The sequence below is a fragment of the Culex quinquefasciatus genome, chromosome 1, assembly GCF_015732765.1.
Source record: "Culex quinquefasciatus strain JHB chromosome 1, VPISU_Cqui_1.0_pri_paternal, whole genome shotgun sequence".
Classification (NCBI taxonomy): Eukaryota; Metazoa; Arthropoda; class Insecta; order Diptera; family Culicidae; genus Culex; species Culex quinquefasciatus.
Genome location: NC_051861.1, coordinates 83,358,264 through 83,373,128, shown reverse-complemented (window position 1 = coordinate 83,373,128; position 14,865 = coordinate 83,358,264). Strand labels below are relative to the sequence as shown.

At 37.0% G+C, this 14,865-nt stretch overlaps 1 protein-coding gene across 1 annotated transcript in view; it reads right to left on the bottom strand.

Annotated features, from left to right (window-relative positions):
- LOC6040796 (heparan sulfate glucosamine 3-O-sulfotransferase 3B1) overlaps positions 1-13,807 on the bottom strand; it is a 196,451-nt gene extending 182,644 nt beyond the window's left edge. The window contains 1 exon segment of the mRNA XM_038251521.1: positions 13,313-13,807. The gene's annotated coding sequence lies outside the window, so the exon portion shown is untranslated.
- Between the last annotated feature and the right edge of the window lie 1,058 nt (positions 13,808-14,865).

Genomic DNA, 14,865 nt, shown 5'->3' with positions numbered 1-14,865 from the left:
AAGATTACCAAATTCATCCAAAAATCAACCTCCTGGAACTGGCTCATCAATCAATTCAAATCAAAACCAGCTCTAACTAATGACTTTCTTTCTGGAAAATGTCAGCAACAACATCACCAACAGAGGCACTCAATTATGTGCACAACCTGAGAAGAAATCCGAGAGATCGCTGCTGCTGGTTGTTGACCTGGCCAATGGAGGAAAGAATCGTCGCCAATATTCCACTGCATATTGAATTACATTTCATTAGCGCAATTTTGCAGTGTTGCCAGCTCTATTTTTAAGTTTTGACTAAAAAATTGTTTTAAGAATGTTTATCTGAAAATTGCGTATGTTGAAATAAATTTCAACTTGTCTTGTGCTGTATTATTTCTATTTTATGAGTCCATTTTTATTATTTTTCACGGTGCAGCAGTCGGTCAAGGTGAAAGAAACAGTCCACCTGCCACCACCCACTTCCATTTTTTTATTTATTTTAAGGACTCGCTGCAGACGAAAACGGAAAGAAAACAAAATATCCTTGCGCCTCGTCTTTCTCTTCCGTTTTCGTTTGTATATAAGCAGCAGCGCAGGGTAGGAGAAAATTACGAATTCGACGTTACGGTCTTGTTTTGCCTCATTTGGAGCGTCCTTCCGCGTATCAGTCGTATTGTATTTAGCTTTTTTACCTAAGGGCATACCCGATCTCTTTGAACCCTGCTAGGATCCATTTTAAAATTATATGACTGTATTTCTAATAAAACAGAATTTTGTCCTAAAATGAAGCTTAAATTGCTGATATTATTGTTTACAGCGATAAAGCTTATTTTTCTGAGTACAATGAACAACCACAAAGAGTTTAACATGGATTTTTAAATCAATTTTGAAAAAAATGTCCTCGCGGTCTTGACAGAAAAGCTCCTACTTGACAGCTCGTTCCAAGGGGACCATAGTTGATCCATCGAAAAAATGTTGTCTTGTCAATTTTTTTTGCGTTAAAATAAAAAAAAAGTGATCAGAAATGGGTTTTAATCGTGTTTTTTACCGTTGTATATAAAAAATTTACATAGAGCATTAATACCCAATTAACCAAACAGTCTGATTCAGGTACAAGAGTTGGATAAGTTTAAAGTAACATTCAAAACAAACTATTTTTTTTCATAGTTCAAAATAATAAAGTACTTAATTATTCAAAATATAAAAAAAATAAGGGAGAAAAAATAAATAAAGTCATAATTGGGCAGTAGAGGTTTTGCATGATTAGTTTTAAATTTTATCACAATGCACAGTAAACGTTATTTCCATAAATAAAAGTAAGTGTAACCAAGGCCAGAACATCCTGAAAATGTGACCAAAAAAAGGGAAAACAAAAACAATGAAATGGGGAAAACTGGTTTCCTTCATTTTCCGCATTCACACACAAACAAAAAAGGCAAAGCAGCAGAAATAACGGAGCCAAGGTTGTTTGCGCGGCCGTTGTTTGTTATTGCTGTTGCTGTCACTTTGTAAATAAACACTATTCTTACAATAGCACCCCAACGCCACTACCATCACCATCATCGGTACGGTATCTTTATTCAAGGAAATCGACGCTAAGTAGTTAGTACCGCAGCGATAGCTCAACACGATATTTCTTCCTGCTATGGTTGCATGGTGGAGAAAGATTTCTTGGGCTTATTTTTTATTTAATTTTTTGCCGATAAAAAATGATAATGATTACCTTTTTAGTTCTGAAAAGGTAATTACAATTTAAAACAAAATTAGCCTGTTTAATCAATTTGAATTAAATTTAAATATCTGAATAAGTGTTTCACCGATATCACACTTTCCTCATTTGCTCCTAATCTAAAGTTACGTTTGTGGGATTGTCCTACCAACATGATAAGACGACACTCAGACACGGTGGAGACAACACTTGGCAAAGGCGACCAAGTTAGTCCTGGCTCCCGGAAAGAGAGGCTAAGGGATAAAGCGGAAAAAGCTTCGAGAATTCCTCTGAAACAGACGCGCTACGACGAGAGGGAATTTTTTTTTTTTTTATTTTTTTTTTTTTTTATTTATTCAAATTTCTTTTCCATGTACATTCATTCAGTTAAAATATTATTGAGTGTCCAATCACAAACGATGACTTTTCACCTCAATTTTAAATACTAGCAACTTTCATTTATTCATGAAATATTGTAGCTTTCGCTATTCAGTGATTTCAAATGTAGGAGGTCCTACATGTACAAAAGGGAAAAGGGATACCTTAAAACTAACTTATAAACTATATAAAGAGCGGATCAATGCAGCTGAAGACTGCAATGATTTTTGTCGAAATGCATCAATTATCTTATTGGACATAACATCCAAAGTGTCAACTTCGGCTAATTGATGAAGTTCACTGGTGCTGAACCAGGAGGAAGTTTCAGAATCATTTTCAGAATTTTGTTCTGAATCCTCTGAAGTTTTTTCTTCCTGGTTAAGCAACAGCTTGTCCAGATCGGCACAGCATAAAGCATGGCAGGTCTGAAAATTTGTTTATAAATTAACAGTTTATTCTTGAGACAAAGTCTAGAATTCCTGTTTATAAGTGGATACAAACATTTAATATATTTGTTACATTTAACCTGGATACTTTCAATGTGATCCTTGTAAGTAAGGTTTTTGTCAAAACCAAGTCCAAGATATTTCACTTGATCCTCCCACTTTAAATTTACCTCATTCATCTTTATAATGTGATGACTTTTGGTTTAAGAAAATCAGCCCTTGGTTTGTGAGGGAAAATAATAAGTTGAGTTTTGCAGCATTTGGAGTAATTTTCCATTCTTTCAAATAAGAATTGAAAATATCCAAGCTTTTTTGTAATCTTCTTGTGATGACACGAAGGCTTCTGCCTTTGGCGGAGATGCTTGTGTCATCAGCAAAAAGTGATTTCTGACATCCTGGGGGCAAATCAGGCAAGTCAGAAGTAAAAATATTGTATAAAATTGGACCCAAAATGCTTCCTTGAGGGACGCCAGCACGTACAGGTAGTTGATCAGATTTGCTATTCTGATAACATACCTGCAGAGTACGATCCGTCAAATAATTTTGAATAATTTTCACGATATAAATCGGAAAATTAAACCTTTTCAATTTCGCAATCAAACCTTTATGCCAAACACTGTCAAATGCTTTTTCTATGTCTAGAAGAGCAGCGCCAGTAGAATAGCCCTCAGATTTGTTGCTTCGAATTAAATTTGAAACTCTCAACAACTGATGAGTAGTTGAATGCCCAAGGCGAAATCCAAACTGCTCATCAGCGAAAATTGAATTTTCATTAATGTGCGTCATCATTCTATTAAGAATTATTCTTTCGAATAATTTACTAATAGATGAAAGCAAACTAATGGGCCGATAGCTTGAGGCTTCAGCAGGATTTTTATCCGGTTTCAAAATCGGAATTACTTTGGCATTTTTCCAACTACTGGGAAAATATGCCAAATCAAAACATTTGTTGAAAATTTTGACCAAGCAACTTAAAGTTGCTTCTGGTAATTTTTAATTAAAATGTAAAAATGCCATCCTCACCAGGGGCTTTCATATTTTTAAATTTTTGATAATAGATTTTATTTCATTCAGATCCGTATTAAAAACTTCATCTGATGAAAATTCTTGTTCAACAATATTCTGAAATTCTATTGAAATTTGATTTTCAATAGGACTCAAAACATTCAAGTTGAAATTATGAGCACTCTCAAACTGCTGAGCAAGTTTTTGAGCTTTTCCCCATTAGTTAATAGAATATTATCACCATCTTTTAAAGAAGGGATGGGTTTTGAGGTTTCTTAAGAACCTTTGAAAGTTTCCAAAAGGTTTGGAATAAGGTTTAATTTGTTCGACATCTCTTGCGAACTTTTCATTTCGCAGGAGAGTGAATCTGTGGTCAATAACCTTTTGCAAATCTTTTGAATTCGCTTCAGTGCAGGATCACGAGAACGTTGATACTGTCTTCGGCGAACATTTTCAGACGAATCAGAAGCTGAAGATCGTCATCAATAATGGGAGAATCAAATTTGACTTGGACTTTAGGAATAGCAATATTCCTAGCATCCAAAATTGCATTAGTTAAAGATTCCAAGGCTGAATCAATATCAGCTTTGGTTTCTAAAACAAAATCATGATTTAAATTATTCTCAATATGATGCTGATACCTGTCCCAATTAGCTTTGTGGTAATTAAACACAGAACTATTGGGTCTGGTAACTGCTTCATGAGAAAGTGAAAAAGTTACTGGAAGATGATCAGAATCAAAATCAGCATGAGTCACTAAAGGACCACAATACTGACTTTGATTTGTCAACACCAAATCAATTGTTGATGGATTTCTAACAGAAGAAAAGCAAGTTGGCCCATTCGGGTATAAAACCGAATAAAGACCAGAAGTGCAATCTCTGAACAGAATTTTACCATTGGAATTTACTTTTGAATTATTCCAAGATTGGTGTTTGGCATTAAAATCACCGATGATCAAAAATCGAGATCTATGCCGAGTAAGTTTATTCAAATCCCTTTGAAATAATTTTTATTTTCCCCAGTGCATTGGAATGGCAAATATGCAGCTGCAATCATAATTTTCCCAAAAGAAGTTTCAAGTTCAATGCCCAAACTTTCAATAACTTTTAACTTAAAGTCACGTAACGTGCTATAAGTCATACTACGGTGGATAACTATTGCAACTCCACCGCCATTTCGATTCATTCGGTTATTAGTTATAACTTTATAATCTGGATCACTTTTCAAATAAGTGCCAGTTTTTAAAAATGTTTCGGTTATAACAGCAACATGCACGTTATGAACTCGTAAAAGTTGAAAAATTCATTTTCTTTCGCTTTTAAAGAGCGAGCATTAAAATTCATAATATTGATGGAATTACTTAGATCCATGATTAAACTTCAGGGTAAGAACAACATCATTCGCAAATTTTAATCCAATCTGGATAGCTTCCATCATGGATGTAGCATTACTCATTGTTTGAATCAAACCAAACAGTGAGTTTTGCAAAAAGTCATTTTTCAAACGTAACATCGCCGAGATCAGAAGATCCCAAAGCGTTGCCAGCAGAAAAATTTTCAAATGAGATTTGAGGTACCTGCCCAATTTCAGAAAGATTGGTAGAGGATTTAAAATTCGTGGATGAACCCGAACCCGAAACGACGTTAGCATAAGAAATGCCATTGTTGTTACCTAACTTTTCCACGGTAGGGGTATTTCTAGAATTGTTCGAGTGAGACAGCACGAACGTTTGATTTAAAGATGCAGGTACAACCTGACTTTGAGAAAATTTCGGTTTGGATTTCGGCTGATGCTTAGCACGAGAATCCAAAACCTTTTTCTGATGGGGCAATCCCAGAAATTTGATTTGTGATTTCCACCACAATTTGCACATTTAAATTGGGTGACTTCTTTCACGGGACAATTGTCCTTGTCGTGAGAAGAATCCCCGCAAACCATGCATTTTGGAACCATGGCGCAATGATCAGTACCGTGACCGAATGCCTGGCAACGCCGGCACTGGGTCAGATTCTGGCCATTACCGCCATGTTTCTTAAAATGCTCCCACTTTACCCGTACATGGAACAAAAACTGAACTTTGTCCAAAAGTTTCAAATTGTTGATTTCATTTCTGTTGAAATGAATCAGATAAAATTGTGAAGTCAAACCAAAGCGAGAAATATTCCCGTTTGATTTTTTCTTCATTGGTATTACTTGGGATGGGGCAAAGCCAAGCAACACCTTAAGTTCGTTTTTGATCTCATCCACCGACAAGTCGTTGGAGAGACCTTTCAAGACCGCCTTGAATGGCCGAGCATTCTTGGTCTCATACGTGTAGAAATTGTGTTTGTGGTTTTTCAAATAACCAACAAAAGTTTGGTGATCTTGTAAAGATTCCGTCAACAAGCGACATTCTCCTCTTCGACCAAGCTGGAACGAAACCTTCAAATTGCAAGTTTCCTTGCAATTCTTCAGTTGCGTTCGAAAGCTGGCCAAATCGGAGACGGAAGTCACAACAATTGGCGGAGCCTTTACTCGTTTCTCGACGGCAGAAGGCTCAGTACGAGGAGAAGGTTCCTTGTCATCAGTTTCGGATAAAACACCGAAACTGTTTGTCAATGGAATTGGAGGATTGACCTCACATTCAGAATCAGAATCAGACCTCAGAAGAGGCTGTTTTCTTTTTCTGTTTCCGTTAGCCGGTTTAGCGTTCAAACGCTTCACCGACGTAACGACCAAATCTTCAGAAGATTTGCGTTTACCTTTGTTTTGACGCATTTTGCAAGCAAAGTTCTCTTAAAAAGATGGCTTCGTTTGTAAAATACAACAAAATTTCAGGCGGGGTTAGTCTTGAAAAGACTGTTTAGAATTTTGGAAAATAACTCAGGTAGTCTTTAAAAAGACTGTGAATTTTGTTTTGAAATAACTCTGAGCATAGGTAGTAAAAAATACCGCAGCTCTAGTGTCCGTTCACCACGAAGGTTCGCAAGACACTGACGACGAGAGGGAATCGTTATACCAATACCAACGTGCAAGTGGCATTACAACTATTATTGCGGGGGTTTCGCTAAATATTCGCCAGGCTGCTGAGGGTTTTTAGTGCCACAGCTTCGACGGCGTTGGCCGCATCGTTCGAGGGAGGGCACATGGGCGTTACAAGGAAATCGGAAAATTTAATCTTCTTGAATCAAATAATATTCACTGATTTGAAGGTCTCGGGATCCAATTGCGGTAAAATACCATGCTTCTCAATAGAAATAAGTTCTCGGTACAATTTTCTGAATACGAAAGATGCGTCAATTTCGATGTACGCACCGAATTCCAAAAGTTTTTTTTTTTACAAATCACATCACCATTTCAAAATTGCCAAAAGGGGACGCTATTATTTCCCAAATGTCCGATTTCTGAAAAATTTGTAATGTTGGAAAACATCTGAGTTGAACCCGATTTTGAAAATTTGTTTCAGAAAAAAACATTTGTTATATATTTCTAGTAAACCAACACCTTTAAGTGGCTGAAATTGCACTTTATCTGAGCTGTTCAAGATTTCGCTTACATCAAGTTCTTTACTGCACTCCGCGGTTCGAGTTGCATGGTAATGGAGGTCGCCGGTAACCGCCAGTCGAAACGGTTTCAGATCTCTCTGGCAGAAGTTTATGAAAAATTATCTCTTACCACAGACAAATAGTCGTTAAAAATCCACCAATCACACCTACCAATTGTAAACAAGTGCACTGCGCAAATGTGATAGAAATTGTAGAATTGCAAAAGACATCAACATCTTTTTGTCTGTGGGCTTACTCTGGCAACGATCCCGGTCATGAAGTAATGCTGATCATGATGCGAAAAAGCAGTTATGCGGAAATTCAATTCCAGTGGCCAACCTGTAACGATGGTTACAGGGTTTGCTTTAGCTTTCGAAACACTTCATTTTACCAAGTTTTTCTATTTTGAAACACTGCCCCTAAAGTTAATTCAGTCGAATGGCTATATTTAATTTTATGTAGTATAGTTTTAGATGCATTTTTCCTTTGAAAAAATATTGTTTTTTTGCAAGGAAGGTGGATACTTTTGACGTTTATATACTTTGTTTTTCTATTTCACTAAAAAAAACGGCGGCTATGAGTTTAATCCGGCTTAAGTTGTTGTTTGTTTGTTCAATTATTTATTTTAAGCAGCTTTATCCTTCTCAGTAATTCGCTGCCATGATTTGGTTTTAGTGTTTTGCTTTGAAGATAATGACAATAAACTAAATTATTCAGAATTTGAAGGGCAAATTATTCACCAACATTACTAAAATTCATTCACTCAGCAGGAAATACTGCGGCAAAGTTGCAAAAAACGGCAGCAAGAAAAGTTCATGACAGATGACATCAAGATCGAAAATCGATGTGAATAAACATAAGATATATGTACAAAATAACTCATTAGGTGAACGTCAAACTGAATGCTCCAATTGTGCCTCTAAGGCTCATATTCAAATCCATATTGACATTCATAATGTCAAGTTTAGTTTAAATACTTTGAAAGCTATGCTAAAAAACAATATCAGCAAATAAAATATAGATGTCAAATGGTTTGTGTATCGTTTTTAAAGAAAACCAACCGTTCCTTAATATTTTAGGGAAGCATTAAAAAAAATTCCGATATGTCTATTTTTTTAATTTCTGAAATCCCGATCAAAAGTTATGAGCACCTAAGTCTTCTTAGGCACTTCTTAGGGAGAGTTTCAGATCTGTCAACCCTATCCAAAGTTATGAGTATTTTAAGTAACATTTAAAGAACAGCAAAAATTATAAATCGAGATGACCCATGGGAGTTTTTTTAGGGTATGTTATCCATTAGTGGACCTATTTCCCAAAATGGACCCTCTCAAGGTGTATTGATGAAAAATTTAATGAAATTTTATCAGCATCTGTAATTAAACCTTTAGATTTGTTTTGGTGAATTTAAATAAATAAATGACATGGAAAAATTGAAAAATACTTTTTCTATTGCAGTGATTTTTGACACTTTTTGTTTTTATCATTTGAAAAATATGTTCAAAAATCTGTTGGGTTTTGATGTCGTTTTAAGCCAAAACATATGAAAAGCTTGTCCTTCGGCAGCAGGCTGCGTACCGGAACTCGACCGTGTGATTGCAGCCTCAACTCGAGAACGAGGTGAGCACGTCGACCGATGGATTTCCAGACAGCTGCGGGATCCGATCCCACAGACGTTCCATTGGAGGCGTTAGGCCACCATACCCTGCCTCGAAGACACTGCCCGCGTCTGTCGACTCCCTGACACCCAAAGTGCGTGTCAGGTCACACTGTGGCAGGGCCATCCAAACCACATGCTCCATCTGTTGACGTTCAGGGCTTCCTTCAGCACCGCACGCACCGCCTCTTCCAACGCCTTCCAGCCTGTAAAGAATTCCTCCCACGTACCGCTCCCGTCCTTCCGTTGCCCCAACCAGCACAACTGCTTCTCCTTCGTTACCAGCGATCTCGGCGGCTTCGTCGGACGGTGAGTCCTGGAAGTGTTGCAAGTGCGGAACCTTTTTCACGCAGAGCTCGTTCGCCTTCGGCAGAACTTCCTCCAACTTTGGCAGAAGCGAGATAGAGATACGCCTTTGCAAAAAAAATGTTCAAATTATGTATGAACTTCTGTGGCTATGCTAACGGTGTCACAAATTCATCATAATTGTGTGTTTTCATAAAATTTATGATTTTTAATTTTTTTCTGCCAAGATGGCGGTCAATCATATTCAATCAGAGCACGCATTTAGCGCCATAATTATGCACTGCTTTTTGGCCGCGATAAATGCTCTTTTAGGAGCTTATGGTTTTAAGTGAGCTTTTTACATGCCTAATGGCACTTGACAGCTACAACACCCTAGGTTTTAACAAAGCATGCGATAAAACCGTGTGGCATGGCATTGCCATCTGGTTTTCAAGCCTCTATTAACTCAGCTAATCCTCTGCTGCAGCGGATGTCCCTTTGATGTGATATTAGAATAAGAAATATCTCCTTTCCTCTAACTATCCCCTATCTATTAGCAATTTCGAAGGTTATTTTGTAACTTTTTTCCTTCCCCTGCTCAAATTTTCTTCCGTGTACCAGTAAACTCTAACACCGTTTGAATTAGTCAGCTGTTGAAAGGTACCCCATATCTCAGCTTAGGATAATTACACCCAAAGTTAAAGAACGAGGGGATAGTCCTCATGAAAAGAAACGTGAGGAAAGTGCTATATTGCGAGAGTATAGTCCTCTCGCGTGTTCATTCGTTCATTGGAGCAGTTCATCCTATGAGTGGCTTATATGGACAAACGACCGCCACTTAGTCACCGAACCATGGTGGCCCATACGGCAAAGGCACGGTTCAATATGCCGAAGGTCTTGGGTTCGACCCTCGGTACCGGTACTTTTTTTTTTGATAGATGAACTTTTTTGGAAAATGAACCATGAGTAAAGTACTCTCGGTAATTTCGGGATTTATCCTCTCCGTCCGCACACAGTACCATTTTACTATCGAATCGTGCTCTTTATCCTCTCGTATGCCGATGCCCAGTTCTGGGTGTACTGCACTGATGTTTTTGCCAAAACAATCCAATAAATGAAATGAAAAGCCTCTATTAAAACTTTCATAAAACCTTATTGAACGCCAATCGGCTTTTATATCCACCCGGTTTCAGGTGCGAGGCATAAAACCCTGTTAGAACCTATTAATTTGCTCTTGCTTGTTGGTTGCGGTGAATGCCCAAATAACACTATTAAGCAATCTAGATGCTACAATAAAACCTTAATAAAACTTGGTGGTGGCTAGTTAGTTTAAAAATGTTACTTGGGATGCCAAATATGAGCCCTCTACAACAAAGGGAAGTGGGGTAAAATGGGCATTGAAGTTTGAGGTCCAAAAAACATAAAAAAATCTAAAAATTGCTCGCATTTCCGTAAAACTTCATCAATTCCAACTCTCTTAGATGCATTCGAAAGTTCTTTTGAAGCACTTCATAATGTGCCATAGACATCCAGGATTGGTTTGACTTTTTCTCATAGCTTTTGCAAATTACTGTTAAAAAAATATTTTTTTGAAACCATTTTATCTTTTTGCAACAGCCTCCATCACCCATACTACTATTGGTCAAAAGTTAGGGAATTTCATGGACTATAAGCCTACGGTATTAACTTTTTGGCCAATCGCAGTTTTTCTCATAGTTTTTCGATTCTTCTATAACAAACATTTTACAGCGTGAGTTTTTGCCTGAACTAAAAAAGATATTCTGTTTTCAGTTTCAGAGCCATGTAATTAACTTATATCTGTAAGCCCATACTTCCAATTGAAATCTGGTCAAAGACAATCTTATGGGAAAGTGGACGAGCTTTCCGTTAAAAATATTCACCAGACTGAAAAAACATGTCTGTCGTATAAAAATTGCCAAAAACTATCAAATAAACATTTTTTCTACATTTTTATTTTTAATGCTGCTGAGCAGTTCTCTCAGATTTCGGTCATTCGATTTTTTTGTGTTTATTAATCCGACTGAAACTTTTTTGGTGCCTTCGGTATGCCCAAAGAAGCCATTTTGCAGCCGGTTTGTCCATATAATCTTTTCATATACAATATTTTACAAAAATTCCAAATCAAGACTAACATTTTAAATGGGCGTAATATTGAATGTTTGGCCCATTTGAAATGTAAGTCTTGATTCAAAAATTTTGAAAATATTTTTTTCGAAAAGATCGGATAATTTTACGAATGTTTCATACTTTAACATTGTAAATCGTACTATTAGTTGCTGAGATATCGACGTTAGAAAATTGTGGGTTGTTTGGGTGAGACTTGGAAAACATCTATTTTCATGTTTGTAAACATTTGCATGGCAATATCTCAGCAACTAAGGGTCGTATCAACAAAATTCAAAAAATGCAAAATATAGAGAAGCTTTTCGAAAATATTTTTTTCAAAAGTGGGCAAATATGTGCACTTATTTAAACAAATGAAAAACTGCGACTATTTTCAAAAAAGTTACCAAAAACTGGCCTTAACTTGAAAACGGTGCACTTTATCAAAATTTCACTAAAGTATTTTTTTATTGCAAATTTCATTTCACATCGAAAAGTGAAGTTGAAAAAATTTTGCGAACAATATTTCGATTTTTTTTTAAAATCAGTATTGATTCAAAAATTCATAACTCGGTCAAAGATTTTTTGCACAACCTGGAAATTTCTGAAAAGTTGGCATTTAATGTCCTTTAAAACATATCAAAAAATGAAAAAAATAAAAATAGTGTTTTTTTTGTAAATCAAGTTTTAGTGACAAAAAATTAAATAAAACATCACCAAAATTGTTTTTACCGTGTATCATTTTTTTCAGTGTAGTCTATATCCATATCTACAACTTTGCCGAAGACACCAAATCGATCAAAAAATTCCTTCAAAAGATACAGATTTTGGGACAGCTGCCAAATTTTGTATGCAAAATTATATGGACAAACTAATGATGCAAAATGGCTTCTTTGAGCATGTCGAAGGCACCAGAAAAGTTTCAGTCGGATTAAAAAACACAAAAAATAAAATTCTAAATAAAGACCGATATCGTAGAGAACTGCTCCACTGTAACTTCACAAGGATTGGACATTAGACAGTTTCAGTAAATGATTTTTGTATTTTTTAAGGTGTCCATCCTGCATTTGTCGTGAGTCTTTTTGTAACATCTTAGGCTATTTTCACAAAAATGTTGAACGAAAAAAAAAGGAGAGCCTTCAAATTTTACTTTTAAACTTAAAATTCATAAAAAATCTCATAAAAGTCACGTGTTTTTTCTTTCAGTGTTCAGAAAGCCCGTCGAATTTCCTACACGTTTGTCTTTGACAATTTTTTGATACGATGCAATGGCTTCGAGATACAGTAAATTTAAATTACGAAACACAAAAATATTTGAAACACTTACGCCCATCTCAAAAGTCATTTTCGAGTACAATTGGCTCCAGATACACAAAAATGGCTTACATAAGCGTAGGATAACATGTCTACAAAATTTCACTGAAATCGTAGAAGGTCGGTTTAACACAAAATCTGTCACCAATGCCTGATGAATATCACCATTTTTTTAATGTAGGGTTTCCACAAATTGTTAAAATACCCTAGTATCAACCTGTTTTGTTTTTCTCAAAGATATTTATTTACTATAAGGAACTTTTTTCGCATGACGATAACATCATTAGTCGCGAAATTTGTAATACTTTATTTAAAAACTAAGCATTAAAAGTACCGTCAAATTTCCATAAAATTCGGATGCTTTGTGATTGGCAAGCCATTGCATAATATAGTAGTAGTTTTGGTTTATGTTAATACAAATTTCAAAAGTTTAAATCGCGTAAGCTCCCCTCTCATCGCCCACCAATGCCTTGCCCAATATCGTCCTCACAATCGAATGGCACCCCATCACAATCCAATGGAGGAGGGGGCGGTGGGTGGGAAATCAGGATGGAAACGGATGACGATACCGTTCGCTCCAAACAAGATCGGAGGAAAAGAGGAAAAGCACACTCGCCCGTGTGTTGGCAATTTTCATTCAACTTTTCCCGGCTCCCCACACACAACACAACTCTTGCGAGAGAATTAGGACTGCGCTCGGAAAAACTGTGAGTGAGTGAGTTCTCTCTCTCTGTGTCTCCCATTCTCTTCATTCAAACACAACATTCAACATTGTGGCCCATCACAGCTCGGTGTGTAAAGTGAAAACAAAATGTTCGCAAAAGAAAAACAGTTTTCAGCATTCAAAGCCTCATCACACACAAACACACACGCAGACACTCTTTGCGAAACGAACCTGAACTTGTTTGGCGATGAATGGAGGCTCCTGTTTTTGCGGAGTTCAAACGTTGCAGTCGTTTAATGGAGAACTTGCGTACTTTGCGAAGGAACTTTTCTCTGGAATCCTCTTACAGCTTTACAATGTGTAATCCATAGCTGTAAACACAGTTGTGTATCGATTCATGTTTGTTTTTTTTTGTGAGTTGATGTTGTCGATTTATTGTCCTGCTATCCAAAGCCTATAAAAACAGCTGTGACCTCTTCCATGGTTCACTGATGATGGGTTATTTCCGGACTCTTCCCCCACTAAACCACCGTTTAAATTCACTAACTTGTTTTCAAAATAACAAGAAAATTGCTTCACAAGCTAATTTCCGTTAGCAAAACCCCGGCAACTCGCTGAGGCATCCGAAACCTTCCAGGACACGAACTTCGAAAAACCCGTACACCGAGGGAATAGCACGTGCTTGCGCTAGGACGACCCGTGAGAGACTGAAGGAAGCTGCCAACAGGCGGAATCGTTCTGTGTGCTCTCGCCGCTGACGTTGGCGCCGTCGGTCAGTTGTTGTTGAGTTGGAGATCTCGTCGGTGGACCCGACCGACGACCGCCAACGAAGACGACGACGGTGAGCGAGCGTCGCGACGCGGTGTCGTCATAGTTTGAGTTCTTTGGGGTGGAAGGAATGCCAGGATGAATTTGAAATATTGAGGGTTTTTGCATTTAAAACATAGTTAAGAAATATATTTTAAAAGGTAACTTAATTTAAAAGAAGATGTGAATTGGCCTTTCTCAGACTTGCCAGATCTTTGAACGTATGGCACAAACACCTTTGCAACGATGTGGAGTTTATAGTGTTCATCCAAATTTACAGAAAAAAAAACATTACTTAATCCACCCTTATGTGGTTGGCGCCTTCCTCACATTTAAAGGGTGCTATCCAAAATGCAAAAGTGCGTTAATATCACTTAAGTGCTAATAACTTTTGATAGGTTTGTCAGATCTTCAAAGTTTTGGACGCGTAAGAAAGGTCTTTTGAATACCTATCCAACGATAGGTCGTATGAGAGGTCCAGACAGCATCTTCATCTAAATATCTGAGATCCGGCCTCGAAAAAGTGCGTAAATAACACATAAGTGCTTATAACTTTTGATAGGGTTGTCAGTCAGATCTTCAATGTTTTGGACGCATTGGAAAGCTCTTTTGAATACCTATTCAACGATGGGTTGCACGAGAGATCCGGACAACGTTTTCATCAACATATCTGAGATCCGGCCTCCAAAAAGCATATAAATAACACTTAAGTGCTTATAACTTTTGATAGATTTGTCAGATCTTCAATGTCTTGGACGCGTTGGAAAGCTCTTTTAAATACCTTTCTAAAAATGTATAACATGCCGGGTTTTCTTACAAAAACCACCCTTTTTACAATCTTCCGGACTTTTGTTAAATTCGTTTTTTTAGCATAACTTTTGAAGTACTTAACTAAACTGCATAATTTTTAATAGCGACTTATGGGACCCCAAGACGGATCGAATGACGCTAAAACGGACGAAATCGGTTCAACCAAT